Source organism: Struthio camelus, chromosome 13 (assembly GCF_040807025.1).
Source record: "Struthio camelus isolate bStrCam1 chromosome 13, bStrCam1.hap1, whole genome shotgun sequence".
NCBI lineage: Eukaryota > Metazoa > Chordata > Aves > Struthioniformes > Struthionidae > Struthio > Struthio camelus.
The window spans coordinates 12,208,029-12,233,972 of NC_090954.1; the positions used below are offsets into that span (position 1 = coordinate 12,208,029).

A 25,944-nucleotide genomic window follows, 5' to 3' on the forward strand; every position below is an offset into this window, starting at 1 on the left:
ATAAAGATTTAATGAGACCTCTATTGCAGGATCACTATTTATGAAGATACTATTCCACCTGAATAAAATCAGAATAAGATTTAAATGTCATTTATTAAGACTTTTGCTGCTCAACTTAAAAGCAAATTTTACATGAGGCATGAGTCTGCACTGAACCCATTCAGAGTTCCTAAAATTCAAAAGCAATGGGTGCTTTGGGAGCAAGTTAGCAAATGAAAGATGAGGTGAATTCAGGAGCAAAGAGACTATAGTCTGCGGAAAGAAAGCCATGGTACATCTCTAAAACACTGTCCTTCCCAAAGTCCAGGGGAAATGGATACATATATATATATATTTTTTAAATAGGGAGTAGGAGCAAGCTGAGAATACCTTCTCTTAGAATGACTTTTCAATTACCTAGTAATATACTGGTAAGTATAAATACAAATCACTTGTAGTAGCCTGACTCTTGACACACAGAGCAAACTCCACAAGCTAGGACTTCCTAGAAAGAAAAAAGCTTCCTAGAAAGAAAAAAGCTTCCTTTCTCAGAGGACAAAAGGTTTCAAGTGTCACTCTAATGGGTCAATCAAACCAAGCAATCAACAACAAACAGCAATGGTTGGCACAGTCAACTTGCAAGGTTATCAGACATATCTTTGGCATCTAGGATAGATTTCATTTGCTTGAATAGTTAAATTACAAGCTCATAATTTTCATGCCTAGATTTGTCTTGGAAAACAGGACATTTGGACATATTACTTGCTATTCCAAGAAATTAGTCTTGGTCTCGTGGAGCTCACCTCACTGCGGTCTGAGGGAGCAGCTCTCGCTGCAAAGGTTTAGGAGGTCCTTACCTTACCCCATCTGACCACCCCTTTTCCACACCAGGCAGCAGGAAGGGAACGCTCGCTCGCACCCTTCCTCCTCCAGCTCAAAGCCCTGTGCATCACCTTGCAAAACCATCAGCAAAGACAGGTTTCAGCTACGATGCCAAACTGACCTAGAGCACCTTTAAGCAGGGCATGTTCTGCTCCATTTACTCTGTTAAGGGTGGTAACCTTCAGCAAAGGAACTGTGCAAACACCCTGAGGCGTGCTGGTTGCATTAGCAGGCCAAAAGGTTGTAAGCTAAGCACTCTAAGAGTAACCCAGCTAGATCTCATTAAAAAACTGTCCTGTACGCCGATAACACTTACCGAGTTGCTCTCATTTACTAGAAGATTTAAAATGACTCTAGATCCCTTCAAATGAAGGAAGACAAAGCGATTTATGCTCTGCTTCTCATCTTACCTGCAAGACATTTTGCAGATGGTGACATATCTGACAGCAGTCAGCTTTCATCCATGAAAGCAGACGCTCAATTACATATTTCAATTAACTAGTGTTGATACACAGAGCATTCTCCTTCCTGCAACTTAGTTTTATTTTTTGCTGAAGGAATGCTGACTGGCACTCGGAAGGGACAAAAATGCACACAGCTAGGATTCATAGCCTAAACAAACACCAGGGAACTTATGCTTAGGCCACCCAGAGCTAACAAGACACTCTCTGAAAATACTTATGATACAGAAACAGGGAGGGAGAGGAATTTCGGTTTGCACCAGAAGAGCGGACCTACACGATGGGACGTAAGTAACAGGGGTGGAATCCAGACGACTGCCAGTAAAGGGCTAGTTAGGCTGTTAAGGGTGGCAGGAAGGGACAGTTACACCCAACCCAGGAGGAGAGCGACTACCTCTAAGAAACATCCCAGCAGAATTGAATTTAGATGGCCTGGTAGACTTATTTTATCTACTCCACGATTCTTTAATCATCTTCATCTTCCTGTTCTTTTGTTCACCTGTTATCTGTATCAAAAATGATAGCTCATTTTTACTTTAATAATTATTGTCCCTTCCACCCATAAACTCTTCCTCTTATGAATGTTTGTTTCTGTTGACACACAGAAATTGGTAGTGCACTGTCCAGAATTTCACTTTGCACCTCTTAGGACACAAAATGAATATAGTCATCAGCAGTCTCATGTTTTCAATTCAGCTCTGCTCGCACGCATTGAAGAGCTGCATTTGCTGAGGGAAACAGGTTTCACAAGAGGCGCTGCAAAAGCCTTGCCTATTCCCAACATACAGAAACAGGTAAGCGCAGCTCTGGAAAAGCAGAGCTGCGGTGAAGAACTGCTCTCCCCCTTCCTGGGAGGGCTTCTGACCATACCTGAACCCAGCAGATATTTCAAACAAAATTGCTTAATCTGCTTTGTGATTTTCTAGATATCCCCTTAAACACCAATCCTATCAATTCTTACATGATTTCCAGATATATTACCTGCTGCTAAAAGCACATTTAAGTGTCAAAACAAATGTGTGAGCCTGGAACCAAACAGGTGAAAGGAAACAGTGGGAGGGTTTCAATAGCAGGTCAAACTGAACTAGCATATTAGGCAGCAGCTACTCTGGGAAGGGAAAAAAAAAAAAAGCATAAAGGTAGGCTCTGGCTAATCTCAACAACGCAATCACAAAACACCTTGAAAAATTTACAAGATACGTACTAACACCAACCAGAACGCCAATGCCAGTCCAACCCCTAGAAGGTTACAACCACTTTTGCATAGTAGGTGCCAACGGGGAGCAAAAGATCAAACAACATCTCCTCCAAGCATGGTGTGAGATGCTTCCCTTCAGTGCACTGAGCCAGGACCAGGGCAGAAGGTGGGTTGTGGTGATGGGGACAGGCTAAACTTCAGCATCTATTGATGGTTTTATCTGACTAAATGCTCACTTGAATAGTTTATGCAGATAAGCTCTACCTGACTTTTGCTAGCTAGGGAGAGCTAATACGAGCAGGGACGAACGGCAACCGTGTGACAGGACAGAGCAGCAGTAGAACGGGGAGCTTGGTTATTTTTTGGCAGAAAGCTAACCAGGTTTTCAGCACAATGAAGCAGCCTCCTTGTCCTCCTGCCACGGTCAGCATTTGTCCGGCCCACCACAGTTGTTTCCAGTTTTTCAGACAGCATACTATTCCGTCATCCCCACTAAATAACTCACAGAACACACTACCGTTCTGTGGGATTTTGCTTCTGTTTCACAAGATTTCTACTTTGTCAGGTCTGCTCATGGGCTTGTTTCCTCTCCAGAATGCTTCCTTGCCAACAGAAGTCCTGGAAAGCTCTAGCAAACCAGACAGCTTCCTTGGCAGGAGCGCTTTGCTAGCTTCCGCAGCAATAGGCTTGTGCACAACGGTTACACCGGGCACAGGAGGAACAACTGGCCAATTCGAAACTTCAGTATTTTAAAACTCTTGTCTGCTGTTTATAGCACTCTGGACTGAGTCGGCACACCAGACAAGTCACTTACAAAGCTTCTTACCCATTTTACTGTTTGCTGTGATTCAATACTTGTTATAAAAACCCTTACTAACAGATACTCTAGAAATCTCATCCACTTAAGATGAGAGTATAATGGGACTGTCCAGGGCCTAGATCTGAGAAATGCATCATGCAGCTCAGAGCCTCGTGACTCCCACCCTGCACAAAGGAATCCAGCATCCTCTGCCAGCTATCCAGATTCCTATGAAGTGGCCAGGGAAATTAAGGCACAATGAAAATGGATCTTAAAAACCAAAGAGACAATCAAAAAAACCTTCCCCCCGCTCCCAAACACACCACATCAGTAAAAGAGACATCCAAAGCTGACTAATAAGGGAATGGTAAGGGCGTTTTTCCCCAACCTGCCTTGGGACTCAAGCAACTTAAATGAAAATAGCAGAGGGGTCTCCCTTTCCTGCAAATTCTAGCTTGAAAACATTCCTTAGAAGAAGACACCTGCTCACCGCTGTAGGCACTTGTGCAGATTGCTCTTCTCTTCAAACATGCCTAGAAGAAAAGGAGCTTCTTGAGCTCTCCCCCACAAAAGAGCTCTCAGGGGACAGGACACAAGTCCAAATTATACCCCAGAGGGTTCAGATGCACCTCTCCAGCCTCCTCTGGAGGAGGAGGCACCACGGGGCTGTTGGCTGTTTCAGGAGGGGCACGTCACTCCCTTGCATCAAAACTGCACCACAGGTCAGAAAGCATCCAACATTCATCAGGCCAAGGAGGAGCAGCCTAAAGCCATCAGAGAGCAGTTCTGCCCGTCCCTCCCCAGGGCGAGCGCCCCCAGGCACTGGGCTGGAGTCACCCTCGGGTTCATGCTCTCAGCATAAACTAACATGAATAGGGAAGTGAATTTTCTGCACAGCTTCAAGTCATTCTCTAGAGAGGTCAGCAATATAAATTTAAATACCCTCAGAGGAATGAGCCAAACACGCAATGTAAGCACGGAGATACCGAATGAAAGCAGGCAGCAGCACACCACCCTCCAGTTCTGTTAGAAAGCCCCACCGCGTTATCTCCAGGACCCAGCCCAGGCAGGGCACTGGACACAGGCTAGGGGAGAGCTATGTTACATCCCTCGGTCCTAAATAAACTCATACATGAAAAAGTCTTTGAGCTGAGCTAAGCTAAACCCTGTCGAGGCCATGTGTGTAATTTGCAAACTTTAAATCAAGGAAGCGAGGAAATGATGGAGTACAGACATCAGCGAGCGAGACCTTCCCAAACCGTAGCATTGGACTCGGAAGCACACAAAATATGAGTACGGCTAAGCCCTGGGTAGAACATGTTCTTAGGCTCTCTCCTGGAGACTTAAAGAATTGATTTTTCTTCATTTTAGCACTAGAAAAAAAAAAAGAGAAAAAGAAAAAAGACCTCATGGGGTGACTCATTATCTGTTCCGTTGCCTGAAGTGCTTACAAAGTTACTGCCCTGTAGAACTGAAGCCAGACAGCAGATTCACAGGAGATAAACACAACATCAGTCTCCTTTAGAATGAAACACCTTTCTATAAGTACCATTTAAATCTTTAAGGCTAGACATGTCTACAGATGGTCAGGAGAGAGACGCTGCATTCTGGAGCTTCTTCCGTCTTTGGAAGGTAAGTTGCATTAGTCTCCCCAGTTCAGAAGTGCTCCGTTAAGTTTTAACTCAGCTTGGGTGTTAAGGGTTTAGAATATTTCGCTTAATAGCATCACTTGCAGGCAAACATATAACATTTATATTGGGTTTTGCAGGTCACCATTAAAATACCGTATTTGCAAAGTCCGCTGCGAGTCACTGACAACTTCTGTCAACAATGTCTGCTGAACATTAATTTCGAAGAGACTTTTCGTGCTAGAAAATGAATGTCAGCGCTTTTGCTTCTGCGACCTTTGTCAGCACCCACTATCAGCAAAGCCCCCCGCACTGAAGGTGTAGCTGCAGCAGTCTGATTGGCATAAGTGTGCTAATTCAAAACCAATGTAAACAGACTGAAAAAAAAACCCCAAACACACCCACACAATGTAAATAAACATTTGCCTTCCCTCGACTGCAATTTTTATGCTCATATCATCACTATTAGCAGAACAGCATGTAAAGTTGCAGGCAGCACGCCACCACGGACATAGGGAATAAATGCATATACATGCAAAAGTCTGCTTCATTCTGAAAACGGCACTGGGCAGGATGCTGATATTGATGTTATTTTGGAAACTTCTCTTGTTGTAAAAGACATCTAAGCTCCAAAAATCTACACACAGCACACAGAGACCAGACTGTTCCTTTTTTTAGTTGTTTCCTTCAGGGATGCTGCATGGGATTTGATTTAATTATGCAAATCAAATAACTTGATGATATCCCTTCAACGGATGCGCTAGACTGATATCTAAGCATCATGCAAAACACAGCAAGTTTTCTAGCACTCACTTTTGCTTTAACTATTAAACAAGCTTACCTTTTGAGGGGAGCTATGCCTTACCTGAAATACTGTATTTCAGGTAAATTTTCACTTTAATCCTCGTTTCTCATGAATTCTAATTACATAGCAAGAGACATTATTTTTGTCCAAAAACCACCACCACATTCCACCCTTACCTATGTTTTCAAATGTAAAAACAAAGACCATTGTTTAAATTCTGCAGTTATTACCTCCGCACGCGTAGGCTAAGTCAGTACTAAATGTCTGGATTTTTGTCCCTATAAAACAGGTCAGCAAATAGAAACACCAGGCGACAGCTTTGCAAGCCTTTGGGATTTTCTGTTTTGCTCTACTTCAGCTTCTCATTTTGCAAAAATCTGTTCACTTTTTAAATGGTCAGTTGTAAATAGCAATGCAAAAAATGGAAAGACTTTAAAGCATGAAAGGTTCATTATGATCATCTGGTCGAGCTCTGTAAGTGCACAGACCATTGAATTTTACCCATTAATTCTACAGCAAGCCCATAGCTTCCGTTTCAGCTCAAGCACATTTTCTTTTCCTTAAATACTGCGAGTTGTTTACAACTAAGACGTGATTACAATCTCTAGCAATATTTTAAACTAATCTCCTGCCTGTTTCCATCCTTCATTTCTTTAAAACTGAAATTAGAGTAGAAAGGCATATTAAGCAACACATTGAAAATGGATTTAGACAGATTGCTGTAAATAAGCCCCTTCTGCTGTCTACCATGCTTTTACTTAACATTCCGCCAAAGGAATCGATTAGCATTCAAACGCCAAACACACAAAAATGGAATTTTAATCTTTTGTTTAATCACTATTTAGTGTGCCTGGCTCCAGCCAGAATAAAGGAAGAGCGGATGGAGATGTAAGCCAACTGCTTTCTGCACAAGAGGAGAAAAGATTTGCTGAAGTACGCACGCAAAGTGTAACGCCGTACAGATTTCAAACTCTGTTCAATCATTTATTTTGCTAATTTTTGCCACATTCGGACACAAAGAGCTATGATATGCAGAGACAATGTTGAAAGAGGCTGTTTCACTCCAGGTCTCTTCATTTATTCTAGCACCTCAGCAAGCATATCTTACATGTGTGTCCTACGACAGGATGCTGAAGAGGACAAATAACCCAGAAAAATATCAGGGAAAGGGCAGGGCAAACAGAAATCATTTTTGTATCCTTACAACGAAACAGAGTCACGACCTGAGGCAGAGATAGTGATAGGTCTACATGCTAACTAGAATTAGAGCATAAAATAATAAACAGACAAGCTTCCTCTAAGAGCAAGGTTTTGGTTACCACCCCACAGCCGTTGTGACAACTGCTGGCTATTTTCAGCAAGTGATAGGATGCACAAAAAAAGGTTGGATTACCTCTTCTACTGTTAGCATAAACTTCGCTTCGAAGGGCAAGGAGGAAGAGATTTCACTTCCCAGAAAGCTCTGCCTAAATAAAAGAAAGCTGAAAGAAGGGGTCTGTTGCAGAGCTTCCTCAGCACAAGCATCCTCCGTGCAGCAGCTTCCCTGGGCTCTGCCTGCCCCACCGCTTCAACAGGAAAGTCTTGCTCTGCCATGCTGCAGCGCTCCGAGCATTGCATAGCGACCTGGCTGCCTTAGCACACGATGGCTGGAGATATACATGCTGGCACAAGTTAGAGTTGGCAAGTTAAGGTTGACGCGGGCAAAGAATTCAGATTCCTGTCATCGCTCTGGATGACGCAATGGAAGATTTAAAACAAGAGCATGCACTTTGTGTACGATCTAGCTGTCAGGATCTGTGCCACAGCAAAAGCGAAATAAATGTCTGGCCTCACCACTGAACAGCCCCAGCTTCCAAAAAACCTAAAATACAAGAGAGGTTTGGGAAGGCAGAAAACAGGACAGAAAACAGGTCTGTCTGAACACCCGGCGAATTCCCCCACTTGCTGTAGCAAAAGCAGCAGAGATTTTAACGACTGTGGAACCGTCCACGCTAAACGTAGGTAACCCTTTTGTAAGCAAATGAATATCAAGCCTTACTGCACAATGAAGAAATAAATTTTTTTCAGCTTGACACATAACTATTAGAACAAGTAGAATGACAAATGGGTACAACAGCCATGCAGAGCAACCAGCCTCCATCCTAGTAGTGGTACGGAAAACAGCTGGGACTTTGAGATGATCTGATGAGAAAAAATATTTCCAACATCAGCTGGAGGCATTCTTGCTGGGACAGAAAGCGGAGCGTAACTAGTCAAAGGTCTTCGTTTATTGAAACGGAGATAGGACACTATTTGAAAAAAGAAGGCTGCTAAAAGCCTGTCTTGCAACCTATCCAAGCGTTTTCAGAAGGTTAATTTTTTTGAAGGTATTTCAGTCTATCAAAAATTTAAAAGCCACATTAGTATAATCCATACCTCAACATTTCAGAAGCTGTTAAAAGGCAATGCAGGACTAAATGGCAGTACATCATGTGGAACGATTAAATACTTTCAAAGACAAAAAAAAAAAAAACCAAGTACATCTTCACAGCTGTGTTGTGACTCAAATGCAAGTGACAGGTTCAACTCAGACCTAAAGGTTTCCTGCATAACACCAAGATCCTACCATTCAGCCATCATGCTCTTCTCTCCCACCAGAAACACCATTAAAGTTGAAAAAGTTGAAATCCATGTTCAGATTTATGTGTGGGTTTTTTTTTTTTTTTTTTTTGGAAGAAGTCATGCTTAGGGTTATGGATATAATTATATAATTTGCCTAGGTCCTTCAGGAAGTAGTCACGAAATCTACTATGCACACTCCTGAATTGGTCCCTATCCTGACAGCTAATTAAGTTGCAGCTAGACCAGAAACAGCTCAACGAATCCATGCGTGAGGACACAGAGCAGGGCCTTGCCTGCAGAATAGCTGGGGACACCTGGGAGCTGCTTGCAGAGCTACTGAGGAAACATGCTCTTTGCAGGAGCCCAGGCATGCAGCTCCTTGGTGGACAGGACGGCCTGCGGCTTTAGCATTATTCAGTTTTAGCTGCCTCTGTATGCTTTCAAGTGCTAGAGCACTACTTTGTTCAACTTTGTTTTCCTCTTTAAATTCCTTCGAGTTAACTGATTTTATTCAACTTTGGCTGCTGAAAAACCCTTAGTGTAAAAAAATTTAATCTAGGAAAAAGTCCTGGTTCATCAGCTGATTAAGGTTTAAAGACATCAGCAGAGGACAGCGATTTGACATCCAGCTTAGTCATCTATCTCTACCAAATACCTAAGTTTGTTCTTCACTTGCCTTTAGAGATATCATTATGGTCTTGCAGTGTTTGCTGTTCTAAACATACTGGCTGACTAACTTAATCCGGGCCACTAAATGCACTACGCCTGTTCCAAGTCAGTGCACAGCGCTAAGCAGCAAATTCTTCCCTAGGTTTTAGCACATCTTGCGATAGCACAGCTTAAGTGCACACTATAGTGTCAGTCTCAGACCATCGTTCACTCGTTAGAAATCCAGCTGGCCTATTTTTAGGCTGCGGAACAGAACCCGTTGCTTTAATTTGCCCACGACAGCTTTCTCTCGTCTTTGCTGTTCACTAAAATTTTTAAAGCCCTTCAAATCTACAGAAATGCTCTATTCCCCATACAGTAGCATTTCTTAGCTATCTGCTCAAAATCGTGGAGTAAGCTCCTGCAGGCATTTAGCTGCTTCACAAACCTCCTCAGTTTCCCCTTCAAGCGCTAGGCACGTTCCCTCAGCCTTGCCTCAACGTACAGCAGCACGACATAAAATTCCCAGACAAGACTATTCCCTGAGCTTTCCTCCTGTGGAGGCAGGAAAGAGGCCGCGTTAGTCACGCTGCTGCAGGCACTACCATGAGGTGCTTTGACAGCGTGAAGTGTGGGGACTGAGATAAAAGTCCTCTCTGAACTGCCATTCCAAACGAGATTACAGACTTCCCTTCCCTCCTTCCTTCCCTTTCTACTTTATATGCTTTCTGGAAACTCAAAACTAGGGGAGCTCTCCCAAGAAACTAACTCGCACACAGGATTTTATTGTTTGTCTAAAAGTTTAATTTTGACTATGGCTTTTGGAAGAAGCTACAAGGATGAAATCCTCAAAGACGCGCTTTGAATTTTCCCACAGCGTTGGGTGTTATCTGCAACTATTTTAAGTAGAGCAAGCCCGACAGTCAGGGAAAGAAGGGAGAACAAAAGCTGGTTTGGAGATCAACTTGAGAAAGGCACGTTTGAACACAAGCAAGCAGGTTCCCACCAGGTGTCTGCATATACCTGCGCTTCGCCTAACAGCGGCAAAGGGCACGCAAGCTGTAGCAGTTTGCAGTAACAACATCCTTTGAAATCTGATTTATCAGTTAGATTTATAGATTGGTTGAGTGTTTCTGCATATGCGGCATAATCTGCATTAAGATTTAATAGAAATGCAGGATTTATGAGACCTATAATTCCATCATTTCCATGAATTCCCTGTACTTGAGCTATAAATTCCTGGTCAGATTATAGGAATGTTAAGCCAATCAAGGATTGCTCAAACGAACACTCCTTCCAAATATTTTGAACGCTAGCAGAGACTCACACCTTGGACATCTCATTAAAGATATCACAAACGAACATCCTGCACGTCCTACACATACTGTTCATGCCACTTCTGCATCGAACTTGCAGATGAATACAAGTTCACAGCTCCACTTGGTGCCGCAAGTAGGTGAACTCTAAACATATGACAGCAAATCTGACTTTGTTCAATTTGCCAAAGGAAAAGAATAGCATTTGTAGCTCTTCCGAACGTGTAGGAACTCCTGGAATTTGCAAGTCCCATGAAATGCTTGCTTCAGATTCCACAGAGAGCGCAGCAGCCATTTTTAACCTCAAAGGACAAGAAAAAGAAGTTTTAGCAAAAAAGTTTAAGTACAATACAACAAAACAATGCTGGAAACCTGGCTGGACAATGAAGCCTTGGGAAAACCTGGTGTAAGTACCGAAACAGGGAGGGAGATGGGTACTAACGTTCGAATGAGCTGTGAAGTGAGGACAGAACAAAATCTATCCACCAGACCCCCAAAGGAGAAGGAGGTCGAAATATTTCACATAGGACAAACAAATCGAGAGAAAACCATGCTGCACAAGTCCGTTTTGACTTTTCTGACATGCAAACTATACTCCCAGCATGCCTTGTGCGTCGTGATCACAATTAAGAAAGAGACTGCATTATAAGCACAGTTGACTTTTCCTCGCGTTTCAAGAGGCAAGATGAACTACGAGCACTATTTGTGATAGTTATCGGAACCGCGGTCTGGATTTTGCCCAGAGAAGCGAGCAGAGCACTGCAAGGCAGCCACAAGCATCACAAGCTCTGCAGCAGACAGCTGTCAAAACAGCGCTCGTGTCGATCAGATCGTCACCCTACTTCCTAAGAATTGGGCTGATGCCAAATCTCCCCAAGTAAAATTCAAGGGCACATGACAGAAGTTTGGTGCCCTGGTGAGGGGCAAAGATTTGTCAGGATGCAGAGTACACTGGCTTCAGAAATATAAATACTTTTGCTCTGACATGCTCCAGAAAGGTAAAATTCAAGTTCTGCTATTGAAAACGATACACAGTTCACACAAACTCCCTAACAGAAATTACTCGGAGATTGGAAGAGGAACTGTAATTCTCATTTTGTGTCAGGTACTCAGATTCAGTGTTAGGTCAGCAGACAGAGCTCTTCCCATAGCAAGCAGCATATCAAACTTAGAAATTGCTTCTCCCCCAAAGAATTGTGAAAGGTTCTGGAAAAAATATGGCTGTGTTTCAGCTCTTGAGCCTTCATCCATCTTTGCATCATTAGGAGTTATACATAAAGTTATAGAAATATCTATCAAGAAATCGAAAGCAGGCAAAATCTGAGGATGACAATACTATCTGCTGGGAAGTCAAACTCAAAACCAGAGGACAGCAAACCATGAGACTACTGGTAAACGGCAGTCACCTGCTGGTACTGCAAATAAGCCCCAGACAGACTGCACCAGCTAGTCTTTCTCAACAAGTCACAGTCGCAGGCTAACAATAAGCAGTGTTTGGAAGCGTGGATGGATGGCACAGAATCCCCCTGCATCTCCCCCGCCACAGATGCCTGCAGAAGAACCAACCAGGCCAAAAAGATTTCAAGGAGAACCTAAGGCATCAGGCAGCTTGCTGATATTTTCAGAGATTACTTTTCCTCCTTGTTGTCTTCTGCTACCAGGAACAATCACATCCAAACATTACCCTTTAGGAACATCCCTCAAACAAGACAATTCTGACTAACTTCATTAAAGCAGAGAGGACTGCATACATTTTTCTATTTTATTTTCCACCCTCCTCACGCAGAACCTGCAGTGCTGACACTGCTCGCTCGTCTTCCAGGCTCACACAACTCCAAGTTCGACCAACAGTGCTGGTAACCTGCGACAGCTTTGGTTTAGCAAAACAATTGTTTATCAATTAAATGTATGTATTTATTATTACTTCAGGTGGTGCCCTTAAGGAGCCCAACTTTCATTTTGCTTCCTAGTTTATACTGCTAGCATTAGTCTCTGCACGGAGCTATTTATTAGTAGCTATGCAGTAAACCCTTTAAAAAAAAAAAAAAACACAACAGAATATCAGTATTTTCCTTTCTGATCTTTTAATAGTTTTAAAGTAAATTCTCTACTGGCTTCCTGGCAGACTTGATGCTTCTTGACAGTGTTACATTAAATTGAAAGCATCAGCACTAAAAAGCAACATTTAACACGCCTCTTCTTCCCCAAAAGTTATTTAACTGCTGCTCAAATAACTAGCGCACAGCATCAAGCAATAGAAAATGCACTGGTCTATGCCAAGATTAATCACACTCTCCTCAGAATCAGACTTCCTGCTATTATCTCAGTACTCTAAAACATTTGAGCCATGCCACCTGCAATTTCCCCCTATTTATGCTGTCAGTTCCTTTGATGTACTTGTCTTTTGTATGCATCTCCCAATTCTCCTTTGATGGGAGGTAGTAAATAGAATTAGTGCCCTCAGTGGCGAAAAGCTCTGCTGCCCACTGCAGCGCAGAGCAGCTGGCCCCTAGCTCTAGGAGACTGTTGTACAGTTGTGGCGTTCCAGTAAACGATTTTTGTTGTCAGGATCCGCGAGCCACCACTCAAGACCAGGCATAAGTTGCATTATTCCACTTGGAACATAAAATAGAGCTGTGAGCACAAAAAAAAAAAAATCCCTATTTCAGTGTTGAAACTTGTAGAAAATCAAGTGATCAATCACAGCCTACAAAGATCTGCAGAACACACACATCACGCAATTAAGTACTAAACACCCACCATGAACTGGCAGTTGAAGGTTATCCCATGAGAAGCTCTGGGCACCCTAAAAATATGCTGGGTTTTCAGTGATCAATAACTACTTCTCACCAGTTAAATGCTGAAGCGAAAACGTGCACCTAGCAAGATACGTTCTATCACCCTTCTGCCACTCCTCCCTCCCCAAGGGAAGCACAGGCAAAACCCTCTGCAACACTTGTGTGTTGTATGTGCTAGGTGATCACACTTCCCAGGTTTAGTCTTCTCTCCTAAGCCAACTGCTGATACAGCTTGAGAGGTCTGCCTGTACCACTTCCAAACAGGGCATGAAATTCTGGACTTCACAGATCTTTATGCTGTCCCAAGGCTTCTGCTCTCTTTACTTCCATCCTGGTCTGAGATGAGGCTGACCCAAGGTAAGGAAAGGATCAAGCACTCTGCATTGAACTGCAAAAGGTAGAGGCTTGATTGTATTTGGGTGCATTGGTCCACCCTGCAGATGCTGTCTAGCCGTGATCACCACTTGACATGAGCAGCTGGAAGTTATTACTATGGCAAGAAACTATTTGATTGCTCATACTGCCAGTAGCAAGAGGGCCATAAGTCAGGTTAGGCTGCAATAGGAAAAAATATTAAGAATTACCAGGCCAACCAAGTTAGCTGAGCAAGAAGGTGGTTGAGTCTCAGCTGTTATCTCTGAGCACCTGTGAAAGACAGCTGAGATTTCCAGTAACTTAAAAAGGGCAAACATATCTGGGGAAATGTGGGAAAGAGGCTGGGGAGGGAGGAACTGCCAGATATGAAATCAAGGCATACGCTTTCAGGTGTCACTTGAGAGACAGACAGCTGCTGAGCATGAGCATCAGAAACAAAGCTAAAAAATAAGCAACTTCCTTCTGGGGCAAGCAACAAACCACTAAGAAAGGAGAGACAAAAGATACACCACTCCATTAAAGCATGCAATCATGAGTATAGAATAGTCTGGTCAATGCTAATATCAAAATTGGAACTCACTCAACTCTAATAAAAATTTGCAAGTTTTGAGGCAAACATTCAAGCCATGTTATCAAAATGAGCTTTGTTAATCTTTCCAGACCCTATAAAATTATCTATTGATTTCCATATTGGAATAAAAAGCATGCCTGTTAAATGTGCTGATGTTGCCAGCTGAGAGAAGAGCAAGATTAAAATTCAGCAGTGGTCCTGACAAAACAGCAGAAACTGTCAAAAAATTTGGGATACAATTCAAAGGGCAAAGAATACATGAATTAACTGTACAAAAGCAAGACAAGAATGACTTGTTACACAGCTGTTCAACAGCTGTTTTATCATTTCTCAGTGATAGCAGAGCATAAACTGCATGAATCAGTGTCCTACTACTTGAAAAGAGCAAGTTTCATCCCGAGATATTTACAGAAGCATCACACAGAAAAATGCATAATAATCAGTGCTGACTAGAGCAGAGATGACCAGGCAAAAAGGAAGGGTATTACAGATAGTCCTCATATTTTTCAAGACTGCTGCAAAGAGGAAAATGGAAAGATATGAAATTCTAAGAGTGCAACACAGCTGGAATTACGGAAGAGGCTTTTCAATTACAAGAAAGATTCAAGTGTCCCATCTTAGGCCAAAACGTAGCCAGACTTTGAGAAGTCCCATTTTACTGCAGGGGTCTTACAGAGGTCTGTCCCTTGAGAGAACACTGAAATCCTTGAGGTCTGGAAGTCTGCACTGACTGGATTCTGGAAGCTTAACGTCTGCGAGGGCTACAACAGCTGGACAGTCTCACAGGCATCCAGTAAGGTTCACATTAAAATCTACTACCACAATATTTTCCATTCTCTTAGAACTACACTAGTTCTTACAGAACAGTAGAAGCATATTCTAAATGGTGAACTACTTGGATCATTTCCTGTCTTTCAGGGTCATTACAAACCACAGGAATTAGCCTGATAAAATATAAATTCTCTCCTCTATGGTGCATAGTCCAGCTTCACTATAATGAAGCTCCATGGGACTGAGAAACATTGCTGTATAGCAAGACACTTCCTACAATATTTTGTAGCTTTTCATACCAAAATAAAGAACCACCCAATCTGACTTGAACATGTTTCATCTAGTATTTTATGAGTCTCACTTCATATTGAAAGAATCCTGTTCAAGTATTGACCAAAAAAATCAATAAAGAAATAAAACGCACTTGTACATAAGATACAGCAGAGAACGACTTAAACACTTCAGACTTGCCTAGATGCTTATTTTAATCACATTTTCCTAAAGAGAAAAAAAAAAAAAAAAGAGTTCATGCTGCTAGGGCTACTTCAAAGAGGGTGTGCTATTAGTAGGTCTGTTCCAGTGCCTTTGAACAGTTTACTGTATGCATTATTTTTCTTGTGTCCTCTGAAAATTTATGGATGTAACACCTTATACGACTCTGCCAAGACAGTGCTACTGCACGGCTTACACAGAGTGCACAGAGACATTGAGCTCCATTTCCCTTGTCTGGAGGAATTTCAAAACTGAACAGCTACTGAGTTTTGGAAAGAAGTACTTTAAACTATTTTAACGTCTCCTTTTACTGGGAGAGGGGAATGAAACGTATCCTTTATCCTGGGTTTTGGCTTTTCTTAGAACACGAGGGATAGTCGTTCTGGGGGGCATTCAGCCTTGGGCTCGGTAGGCTTGCCGAATGCTTTGTTCCTTCCATATTTGCCTCCTTAAGAGCAGTGAGAATTCGGAATAAAAACTTGCATTCTTGACTCCACTGCAAGAAAGAAAACTCACAGAAAAACATCCCAACTACTGCAGCAGGCAGAGGACAGGAAATCCACATCCCTGGAACAGCATCCTCTGCCAATATGCAGGCACAATACCTTCTTCCTCCTCTTCATATCCAGCCCTTCAGTTCAGGAGGGTGAAATGCAGCTTAAGATACATAAAACAGACAAGGTGGTGCATTTCCAATGCACCTGGGGGAACAAAATTCTCATTTAAGAATAGCACTGTTTTAGATTCCTGCACTGCACCGAAGTATATACCCAGATCAACAAAAGCCCTGGGCCATCACTAAATAGGAGATCTTCAGATGCTGTTTCTGGTGACTGGATGTTTCCTCTACAAAGCCCAAGTTCACTGGCTTTCAAAACAGGCAAAAATAACTATACAGAGAGGTTTTACTGCTAAGGGCAGATCAGCACAGCGTAGAGAAAGGAGGCAGTCCCAGTGCCTCTGAAGAATGAGGCTCTACAAAAAAAAGCATTAGGAAGATCATCAGTTTAACATGCAGCACTTTAAAAAGGTTTTCAGAACACCTTTGCTACGTTAGCGATGTATTCGTTTTCTCTCCCTGCATAAGCCTGGAAGTTTTGAAAATGGAGCGTTCCCACAAGTCTTAAGCAGCACGTGCAACTGTGTGGTAAGCAGACTTCCAGAAGAGTTACTGCCACCCCAAAGTTTAACTGGACACTTACATTTAACATTAGTCAGACTTTTACTAAGTTCTGTGCCACGGCTGATTGCAGCAGAACAGCATTTAATTGGAAGAAAGTTCATCTACGTCAAGCTCAGTGATTTTTAAACATTGTGTTAGACATTATGCATATCTGTTGAGCGGGAAGTCACCTTGAGGGAGTAAGCACGCTGAGGAAAGCAGGACCGAAGAGGGGCAATTAGTGTTAATGAACCGGTCTTATTATCATAAAAGATGGAAGTTCAAAACTTGATCTGTATCATAAGTGAAGAATCAACTCTATTCATTTTGCCAATATCCAATCTTCAGAAACAGGTTTTCATCACTAAGAGTGAGAGCACTAACCAGAACAGCTTAGGACAGCCAACACCGTCCAAGACCTATTGGCTCTTTAGACCAATCTCCTGACCACAGGAAGCCTTCAGAAATCCCTTTTGTTCAGAACAAAGGCCTCTTTCACAGACGCGTCTCACAAAGTCTCTTTAAATAATTTTATTTAAAATATCAGAGCACTACTAGATAATGATTTAAGACTAATAATGGGAATAAGGGTTCTCTCTTCCTGCAAGTCAAACAAAAAATTGTTTACCATTCAAGAATCATTTCAAAGGAATCGTACCACATACACAGCAATAAAGCTTGTTTAAGCTCTTATCAGAAGTGACAGACTAGAGGCATGAACATCACCGCATCTTAAAACCTTCCAGCGTAAGCGAAGAGCTAAGAGTTCTGAATGACTTTGCTCAGGAGGTGGACACCACTGCGTGCTCCATCTGACCTTACTAATAATCACTCAAGCTTCAAATCTGCTACTAAAGTTTCTATTGTAAGCAATTATTTGCCTCTGTGCAAAAATGTTAATTTCATGCTCTGTAAACACATCTCCTTGTGAAAGACCAACCTGCCTATAAAGATTGCTTTTGACAGCCTGAAGACCATCTCCTGCAGCAAGCACCCAAAACATCTTTTAGCAGGCAGCAACATCTGTTCTCCCCTCCCCAAAAGGGAGGGCAGACAGGAATGATATGTTTACAGGTGAACCACATACAATGACCTTTCTAAAAGGGAGTTAAAGGGTTTAAGGGAGAACGACTTGACAGTAAAAAAGGCACCAGCAACCGCTTTCGAGTAGCTATAACGTTGCAACGTTTAATCAGCTAACTATTGTGGAAAACATCATCTCTGCAGTGCTAATCTTAGGGAAAGGATGCAAGGAAGAGGAAGGCTGGGATAAGAAAGATTACCTTAAGCAATAGCAGGAAGTGCAAGAGGAAGGCTGGGTATCAAGCATCAGAAAAAACGACACAGTATTTACCAGAAGGAACAGCAGGAAGTAGGCATTGTTTAGCGTGTACGACCAAAAAATTCACCACGCCTGCTAGCAATGAGCTGATAATCCCTATGAGATCAGGAAACATTATGCCACGTGGCGAGTTTTTCCTCAACAGTGTTATTCTGAATCCTGAACTAAATCCATTAAACAGCTACAATTCTAATTTTGGATGTGGGCACACACAAGACTGCTGGGAGACAAGATATACATTTTAAAACATAAAAAAGCAACTGCTTTCTCAAAATACTACATGTGAAAGTTACCACTTCTGCTAGAAGGGCAAGAGAATCATAAATATGCCAGGCATCTAACGATAGGAAACAGCACAGCTTCAAATAATTTTCTGCTATTAAGACATGCACTGAATACGGATTCAGATCACTTCATATCTAATGCACAAGCCAAAAGTCAGCCTTGCTATTACACAGCGAGCTACCAGAGTGGTCTTTCAGATGCAGCTGAATTCACTTCAATGTTTGTATGAAATACTCTCTCACTCCCCCTAAAGCTTTTACTTCTTTCCCAATATTGCCTCACAGATGCTTTTAATCAGACCTGTTTCCAGGTACCTCATGTTGTAACACGTTTGGCCCCTAGAGCGTTTTAAGCGAACCAGTCTTTTTTCACTTCGAAGAACATCCCTTGAAACATGAAGAAACAAGCAAAGAGACTTCAGGATTTAAGGCTCCATACAGCACTCCCAGATTAGGGAATATTTATGCATTCCCACAAATTTACCACTGTGTGAAGAGGTAAGACAAGCTCACCATCCCAAAAGAGCAAAAAAGCAGAGCTTAGACAACCATCAGTTGCATTGCAACATGCAATTGAATAGAATTACTTTCCAATTAAAAAACAAACACACACAACGTACACACAAAAAACACCCCAAGTCTGCTATGTATTTTCAAGTACAACTAGCCTTAGACTGATAAGCCCAGACACGTTTCCCCCTGGTTGGGAGCAAATCCTTGCAGATTGTTTGAACAGTCTGGGCAAGAAGCAGCAGACCAACCACCTCTTTCCGCTGCACAGCAGAGCAAAACCAGCTCACTGAGTAATGGTGCTCTTCTACATTTGTTTTCTTTGGGAGCAAAGCTAGTTTTAAAGGTTTTTTTCTTGTTCTGAACCCAGCTCACTTCATTGATCTAGTTTACAGCATGTCTCCGTGAAGAGCTGTATCAGCACTACGGAGGGGGAAGCAAACTGCAAAGTGGGGGCAAGAGCATCAAATTGCCTCTGCCACTGAGAGGATTTGTGCCCAGCACATACTGCTTAATTACTGGATTGCTACTCATCAGGTAGGAGAGTATTCAGGTAATTCCCTTGCCTTTCTTCCTTGCAATCGTTACCACTAAAACTCAGATTCTCTACTCCCTCATACAGCAATACATACCAGTTTCCACTTTCCCTTAACTTCTAGGCTTACTGGACCAAAGAAGTTAAACCTTTCAAAGCAGGAAGGTGCTTATGTAAAAGAGAAGGGAAACCTCTGTGCCAGCCCTAAAGGAATCAATAAATGCTTAGTGGTAGGTGGGAAATTCAACACGTTTTTGGCTGCTTAATTATACAGTGTTTTAACATCTCTAGACAATCGAATCTAGTTAGCTGCTACAATTTAAACAATCTTCCCTATATAAAACTTTAAAAAGCGCTTGCTTCGGTTTTCACAACTGCATCAAGCCCATGCTGACATTTTAATCTCAATGACAGCTGAAGAAGATCCCAATTAAACAACAATGGCTTCGCAGCAATACTGTTCTACTTAAATAATCTTCTTTGCAAGCTTCAGCAAGATCACTGCATGCAAAAAAGCAACGCTTATGTAGTTAAAAGCCTTCCTCACTTAATCCTCCATCTTCAGTAAGATGCATTCTAACTGTCTGGAATAATTTTACAGAGCAGCTGTAACTAGAGTAAGCTAAACATTTCATCTAAAAAGGGAAAGTATAAAGAATCTATAGTATATGGTGATGTAAGGGGGGAAAAAAAAAAAATCAAATACTTTTACCCCCAAAATTCCGTTACAAGCATTTTCCACAGCAGCAGTTGTTTCAGACAAGCCAACATGTTCCAGTTAGGCCACAGGGACAAGAAACCATCCTGATTTCTTTACCAATTAAATCAAATCTACCTTTCTGGTAGTTTCTAATACAGGTAGGATCATTTTCTCTTCCTTAAAAAGAGGACACACGCCAAAATTCATAGCTACTAAGTATTTCAAAATATTCATATCAATCTTTTGAGCCCTGCACAAAAATACTCATTTTTTTGATTGATGTTTCTGAAAATAAATACATAAATTGGCTGGTCTTTTAATCAGAAATGCTGACCCTTAGAAAATGGCTCTTTAAAACGATGACCCACGTGTCAGTGAGATAACTAAGTGACCCACGGGCAAGGCCAACTTTGCTTTAGGCCAAGCACGGTATCCTTTACTCAAAAGAAAAAAAAAAAGAAAAAAAATCACAGCTCCTTGAAGACATAAATCAGAGTTTGCAGAACATGACAGCAGCACAGCCTTGCCAACTGTCAGACACCAACCGCGGCGATGCTGTCACTCTCCCCAGCGGAAAACCTTAATTACCTCAGCAGGGAGCTGACAGCTCTCCAGCGCGCGCGGCCATCTCCTCACGCAAGGGAAGAGGGAGAGCGTCTCAGATGCAGAGAAGCCCGGCTCAAACATACCACGAGATAGGGTGGAGGTTGCGGGAATCAATCCTCCCCCCCCCCCCCATCCCCAGACCCCAATAGGGGAGGAAGAGGAAAGATTAGCCGGCAGGAATTGCAGACTCCATAGACAGAGAGGACTTCTGAGCATAAGCGCGTGGGACAGCTGCAGTGAACGGGCACAGGGCACTCAGGTCTCCTCATGAAGTTACCGCAAGAAACCAGAGCAAGCGCTACAGATAGCAGAAACACCAGCGGTGGCTGGAGAAAAAAACCCCCAGAAAGCTAACGGACCTTGGCAGAAGAGGAGGGAGCCTGGGTGGCAGGAAGGAAACAAGCTTTCTGCTGCTGCACAGAATAAAAACGCATACTTATGCGTAGGTCTGGTGGAAGGAGGCACGCGTTAAGCCTGACCCTGACTCTGGCTTGCAGAACGGGGCCAGAACAAGAGGCAGGAGCACGTTGTCCTTGGTGCTGTGCGGAGGCACTCAGGAACTGCTCCTCCATGGCGCGAGGGCAAAGTAAAACACTTCTCAAAGCTTGGTGGGTAATTAACGGTGTTCACCTTTCCAATACGAGGGAGAAGGTACTAAGCCAACTCTTCTATCTCCCAACAACCACTGATGGAGCTGAGGAGCAGAACTAATACTCCCACTAGTTGGAAGATCTCCCAGTACAAACCACTGGGTACAGCAGGAATTGTAGGCAAGGACCTGCAGTACAAGGGCTCTCAAAGGATCTCACTGTCCAAAGGACACAGGCGCCCAGTTGGTCATCACCTTGCCTCAAATTTGTAAGTTTTTTTCCATTCCCAACTACATCAAACACATACAGGAATGATTCTTTAAGAGTGGTCTCTTTTTACTCAGTTTCCTGCACTTTCACAGTCAGTGTTCAGGGAGGAGAAGGGAGAAATCAATTGGTCTCCCTAAAAAGCCATATCAGTGATGCTCACTGTTTCTTCGTTATCCACCAAGTCCAATACAGAGCATCCAGACAGGTATCGAGCTTGGCTTCAAACATGACAGCTGTGCTCACTACTCGGCTTTAAGTTTACAGCAGAGCATGATGTAGACCACCTACAGTCCAGTCTTTCTGCAGGTTACCACTGCTGCAGAAACTTGCCAGGATAAAAGAGTTTCCAATAAATATGTGTACTTATTTAACAAGATTCAGTCTTCCTTTACCATATCTCAACTGGATAAAACAAGTTTCTAAACATTTTTCCTGTAGAGTTGTTTAACAGAAGTTACTGAGGTAGCTACTGAAGGTACAAGTCAGGCATCCATGCCTTTCCCTTTCAAACTACCATCTTGCTTCCACCATCTCAAAGGGGGAGACTTTCAGATTTGAATGTACACCTATTACATCCCACACGGATTACATGGCTTTGTTACACAAACACTAAATTGTGAGGTAAATACAGACAAAGACAGGTCAAAACCCTCAGGATAAACTGGGATGCTACCAAAAGCAGAGCTCTTCATGGTTCAGGTAAGCAGCCACAGAGAAAAGGTTCGTATTATGAGCAGTAACTTTCAATTTAAACTTTCTCAATAATGCTTAGTGAGACAAGAAAACACGTACAACTAAGGTCACGTAACCAGCAGCTCTACAGCAACGTACAGTCAGCCAAATCCCTCTCCCTCCCCACAGTATTTGATACTCACATTTAATACTGTCACTACACTACTGGGAAGCATCAAAACCCAACCTCTGCCCGAATGTTTCATTTGTTATAGCCCCCCAATACAAAGAAGCATTTTATGCTACTGTGCAAACAGAATCAAACAAAAACTTCTCTTTGCCAGGCATCAGTGAGTGCCTTTGTTCAGCTGCAAAAGAATTCTGCATAACCAGTTCATACTTAAAAATCAGCGTGCAGTAGTGAACGTTTGCCATCTCAAAGCATGGAGAGATTTGCTAGGAGGATTATGTCTAAGCAGTTTTAAACACTAATGTGAAGTAGCAAAATCCAAATCATTAGACTTGCATTTGCCTGATTCGGCTCCCTGCTGCAGGGCAGTGTGCCACGTTTCTTCAAGCAAGCAGCAACGCCCCTGCTCAAGTAGTTACCCACTGATGCTTGCCATCTCTAATCTTCTCCTGGAATCGTCCCCCAGTGCCAGACAGACTCAAAGGATTTCTATGAGCACAAGTTGGCTTATATTTAAACTGGTCCAAAGCTGGAAGAAGGCTCTTCAGGGGCAAGATGGATGAGCAAGCAGATTCCCTTTGGTTACCTTACGCTATACAAACCAGATGCATCCCTGGTTAACGATGTATCCTGTTCTGAAATGCTTTTCACAAATAAAAGAAAGAAGAAAGCACAGAAAGATACTGATAACACTCATTCCCTACTTCCCTTTCAAACTTCCCAGAAAAGTCTTTGGCAACCCCCTCCCCACTCAATCACAGAATTATGACCACCATTAATTGAGGAACTACTAAGTATAAACAATTCAATCCATAAACAATGTGTTGCCTCTTTGGAAGCTCATTGTCTAAGGGATATTTCTACTACCTTGTTTTAAGCATCTAACTTGTAGGCACTCAGATTGTCCTTTAAGGATGCCTCTTTCCCTCCTTCTGCACTGGCCAGTCTGAGAACACAGGCTGCTAAACACTAAATCACACTTCAATGAGATGTCTACAGCAAAGTCTACAAATTTCCCCCATGCTATGGAAAAATGAATGGTTTACACAATTGTGAGAGTCAAGCTGTCCGAATTTTAAAAGGACACATGATGCGATTCCTAGAAAGTTTCATCCTGTCCCAGTAGTGGTCAAACTCATTCCCAGAAGAATCAGAGCTTAACTCATCACATTTCCAAGTGCCTTTCAAAGAGCTGTCTTAATTTCAGTGCTTTCTGCTTGTTTACGCACAACCAACAGGGAGCCATTTATTCCCTGCTCATCTCAAACTTCACATGCACATGTCTGTAACCATCTAGTCCCTCTTCCCCCCAGTGCCATACACTTGAACATGGAAACAACATCTTGCATCCCATATGAAAAGGCCTTTCTGGGCAAGCGTTCAATTCAAAGCGATAAGGCGCAGACAAACAAGTACCAACAATTTTTTATTTAAAATCCTTTATTTTATTCCTGAGCAGAATAGTTGTAACATCACAAAACTCCTGTAGTGGAGGGCCATACCATTGTCACTGGTGCACAAAACTCAGTATTTCCATATATTTAAATGGACATTTCTAAATTTTTTGCCCTAGAGCTAAAAAGTTACATACCTATTACAAATCTCCATTCAGCATTTGGATATAGCTGGTAGTCCACTACCAAACAAGTGTCCATCTTGCAGTATTAGCTACAGAGGCCAGTAAACAGCATACTTTAAGACCATCCACGGCAGTATTCCTCCTAGTGCCTATACCTGTCCTTACTAACATTTGTCTGTCTCGCAAAAGAATATTTTCAGCTAGCAAACGCCTGAACAAGGGCAGAAAGCAAGTTTTCTGGATTTAGACACTAAACATTTATTTCCCAAAACTTTATGTTGAACATTTCTTCTGAATACACTGCATGTAACATTTACAGCTGCTGGCTTCCAGCAGACATTTGTCAAAGCCCATTTAGAAGTGATAACATTAAAACATCTGCAGCTGGTTATAATGCATCAGGAAAATAAAGTTGTCTGGCACTAGTACTGTGCCAGTGTTTGGGGGAAAAAAAATCAAAACCATATGCTTGCTCTTAGCGTAGTCTCAAGTGATCTATATTTTATAAGGTAACTTACCATTAATTTTTAAAGTCCCATGAATTGAATTCTACTAATTGGACTTCTTGGGCTTTTTAAAGCATAAAAAAAGGACTTTCAATTCCCATAATCCACCTGGTTTCGATCCTGCAGGTCACACATCTAAAGCCTTTCCAGTCAGAGGCCCAAGCTTCAGAAGTTCTCGTTAGAGCGCTATACCCAGATCACCTCCTTTTCCTGCTCCCCCAGAAACCAGCTTCCTGTGATTATTGTTTTATCCAGGATACCACCATTGAGGGTGCACAAAATGATGCACCCAAGAGCAACTTACATTATGGTGTTTAAATTTAAACTCTATTTCAAAGGAATACTGGCTTACCGATTCAGATGAGATGAAATGATAGAAGGGATTTTAAATGAGTCAGAAACTGAATTCTAACACAGGCCTCCCATTCCCTCCAGAAACCATCCAAACGCGAGCCGATACAGCTTTCCTGCTCCAAAGGTTCAAGGTACACAACTATATGCATGAGTCCGCTATATCGTACGTGAACACGGAGATGGCAGAAGCACAGTGCCTCGAGCCACAGGTACGGCTGAGACCACAGGGCTGCTGATTTGCTCCCAGCAATACAGGGGAACAGGGACAAAGTTGCACCACTGCACCCGCGCGGCTAACGGGGCACTCTGGAAGGGACCCTCCCTCCCTGCCCTGTACACAGAGTTTCCATACGAGCCTTCATCTTCCACCAGCTCAGCCCATTTTGTCTAACCTGCAGGGTTTACTCATCCCAAATCACTGCCTGTCTGTCAAATTTTCCAAGGTTTTTGCTTTAGGGACTCCTCCAGGGAAAGTCCACGTTCTGGAAAACTTCAAGTATTTCAGCGGTTCCCTTTGCCCTGGCTCCCCCGCTCCCTCTGGCCCAACAGGCACTCCCTGCACGCAAAGGCTGATCCAACTGCAGGAACTTGCCTGACTGGCAAACAGCGCGTTCAGCAAGCTCTCAGCCCAAGCTCGCGGCCTGGCAGCAGAAAGTCCCACACTCTTGAGGCCAGGCCACCATCCAGATCCAGAGGGAAGGAACCAGGAGAAGGAACCACTGCTGGCGGTACTCCTCAAAATAAACATAACTTTTGCTTCAGACTGCAGTGAAATGGTGTGAGACCCATGTCAACCTTCCCCCCTTCCTCACCTTCCCCATGTCTGTTCCTCTGTTGGTCAGAGACAAGCAACTGTCACGCAGCTCTCAAACTACGGTGCCTTTTTAATGTAAGTCGCCCTAAACCTCTTTCTATTCATGCTGCTCTGGAGGAAGCATGTTTCATAAGCAAGGCAAATTTGCAAAATGTTTTCAAGAACACAGCAGGAGCAGGGGAGCAAGGCCAGAGCCAAGAACTGACGACTTCTCCAGGTAAGAAGTTTTACAAAGGAATTTATCAAGTAAAGTGACAGGAGAGGCTGAACACAACATGTTTTGGGTTCGTATATCCTGGGAAACTTATCTGAACAGTCCTGTTATGCCCTGTTCTCCAAGGAGAGAAACATTCTTCCTCAGCTGCACATAGATTAACGCACTCGCTTATAATTACCTTTGCTGCTTAGTGTCTGACCTCAGCACAAAGTTCTTGTTTGCACCGTGAGAACTGCCTCCCATCCTTGTTTCAGAACCCAAAGGATTATTAGCTCTTTAAAATCACCTT

The 25,944-nt window shown here is 42.7% G+C and overlaps 1 protein-coding gene across 2 annotated transcripts in view; it reads right to left on the minus strand.

Annotated features, from left to right (window-relative positions):
* Positions 1-25,944, minus strand: part of GALNT10 (polypeptide N-acetylgalactosaminyltransferase 10) — a 96,601-nt gene that overhangs the window by 49,850 nt on the left and 20,807 nt on the right. The window lies entirely within an intron of this gene.